Raw genomic sequence first — 2,760 nt, forward strand, 5'->3', positions numbered from 1 at the left:
AAAATGAGACAATATGAGTGAAGTTGTCCGAAAATATGGATGGATTGTCATATTGTCCGAAAAAGAGACACCTATTGGAAATTTTTCGTATCTGTGTAAATTCAAAAGATTTAAGTACACTGTAGAGCTTTCTGAAATGTTAAAATTGATGAATTGAACACACCCAAGAGTGCGTGAAAAAATTCATCTCACGGATATAAGACATTTTCTTTGGACTCACTTCACTGATTATATTTTCCAATTTTAAACAAACAAAATAGACACAACGGGAAAGACATTTCTGCATGTAGCAGCTGAGAATGGTAATTTTTAGCATTTATGTCATAAAGAGAAGTTTTTCTCAACCTATTTTATCGGTCTAAATTATTTTTAAGGTCTCAAAGGATTCACTGAAATTCTCATTAAGAATAACCCCAATGTTAATATTCAAGATAATGAGAAAGAGACACCTCTTCATTTAGCTGCGAAAAATGGTAATGTTGAATATTTATGTTCACTAAATATGAAAATTGTTTGAAATATTGATTTGATCTATTCATCGATCTATATCAATCTGTATTCAGGTCACAAAGATATCGTTAAACTCCTCATTGATAACGGGGCCCATGTTGATCTTGAAGATCATTTGAATGCAACACCTCTTCATTTAGCTGCTGAGAAAGGTAATTGTCTTCGTTAAATAAGAAATTGGATTGAAGATGAAAAGCATTGATCTAAATTATTCTTCAGGTCACAAGCATGTCGCTGAACATCTCATCAAAAGAGGAGCCAATGTTAATGCTAAGAATCATCGGAATAAGACACCTCTTCAATTGGCTACTAACAATAGTAATGTTGAATATTTATTTTCACTAAATAAGAAATTTGTTTGATTACCTTCATTGATCTGTATTATTTTTCAGATCAGAAAGACGTCGCTAAACTTTTCATCGGTAAAGGAGCCAAAGTTCATTAGCTGAATAAGCGCATGCTTTATTTCAATTCCCGTATTCGATTGTCTTGTAGAATCCTGGTTTCAATACATTTTTTTTGTCAATCTCTTTGACCGCATATCAATATTGTTGCTTTGTTAAAACATCGTTCAATATTCTGTCAAAAACACAGCTCAGGTTATTCGTCTTTTAAATTGCTAACACACAAAATATCATCGGTATTAGCCTGATGTTCTATGATGACATTTTGGACTTCAGTAACATTCACCATTTCACAGCATCTATTGCTAGTTTCAAATTCCACCAATAATTCTCATGAATTCTCATGAATCAACGCAATGGGGTAACATCACATTCAAGTGAAATGTTTGTTGAAGAAATTTAGCGAAGAAAAGTCTACCAAAAATCGACTAACGATTTCAATTCGGTTTGAAGTGGCTCTCGTTTACTTTCAAATAAAAATTGTCTAATAAATATTCCATTTTTGAGCTGACATTTTTTTTTTACTTTTTATTTTGTATATATGAATGTATATTCGTGAACTGCAAAGTTAAGCCATCTAAGTGTAGCCATTGGCCAATGTGGAATGTGTTGAATACTAGACAGAAAAATCTCTACGAGGTCGAATAGCGCTCCTCTCAATGCTGTGTAATCAACATGTAAATGGTGTTGTTCATATTAATTGTGCATATCTGTTGAAGCTTCAACAGATCTGGATGCTTTGCACTCTTTGTCAATAAATTGTTTATATTTTTTTCCCCTTTTCTAAAAACAACAACATTGAGAAAAGTTGAAGTAAATTAACGCGTAATTAAAAGCGTAATTAAACGCTTCACATAGCCTTTGTCCCTTGGAAACGTTTACCAAAGGTTATCTTGGACCGTTTGCCATAGACTAATATCAGGCATTTCCATCTTGGTTGCATGACTGTTTTCGTTTTCATGTTCCTACTATTGTGATTACCGCATAATTTACGAAAAGAGCATGGTTTTTAACGAGGCGAGAACTGATAGTTATCGAAACCTATTGCTACAAATTGTCTATTATTTTAAATATGTAACAGTCTTGCACTCTTTTCCTGCCAAACCTCAATCAAAATCCACATTATATTCAGCCAGAGCTTGGCGGTGTTTGATAAAAAAAAAAATAAAAAATAAAAAAAAATAAAAAAAACCAAGAATCCAATTCCACTTCCCGATAATAACATTCATTTAGGTACATAACAAAAGGTAAAAGCATCAAGATTCATGAAGCATCTGAGGTTGAGTCTGGCATTACGATAATGGACCAGATCGGAATGATGCAGCTGCAGCTTTATTCTCTGAAATCAGTTTTATGGCCGGCTCAATTTGCATGTTTGTACATATAATGTGCGTCTGTAAATTTGAAATGCCTATAACAACTCTAAGACTATCAAGTTGACACATTCATTGGAATTTGAAAATAGTTGAGAAGCTGCCCATATCTCTATGGAAAGTGCTATTAAGAACGGCTATGTACGTTATGTCCAAGGGTGCGCTACAGAATTGCTCAGCAGCAAGCCCATTTGATATTCTCCCTAATATATGTATTGCTTGTCTTACAGCGACCGAGTTCACACAAAACTGCCACACACTTCTCTTCGATTTGGTTTTGTGTATAAGTTGGTTACGATGGCTGTGTATGCAACAGTCGTGTGCGCGAAAAAAGTATGTGCGGCAATTCTGTGTGTTCTCCTTCGCTGTAAGACAAACGATATTAGGCAGAGTATTAAAAAGGCTTGCTGCTAAGCAATTTTGTAACGCACCCTTGGTTATGTTACATTTAATCAGTCATATTCATATTCATA

The sequence above is a fragment of the Sitodiplosis mosellana genome, unplaced genomic scaffold (assembly GCF_009176505.1).
Source record: "Sitodiplosis mosellana isolate CC-2019 unplaced genomic scaffold, AAFC_SMos_1.0 Smas_scaffold_4336, whole genome shotgun sequence".
In the NCBI taxonomy this organism is placed as follows: domain Eukaryota; kingdom Metazoa; phylum Arthropoda; class Insecta; order Diptera; family Cecidomyiidae; genus Sitodiplosis; species Sitodiplosis mosellana.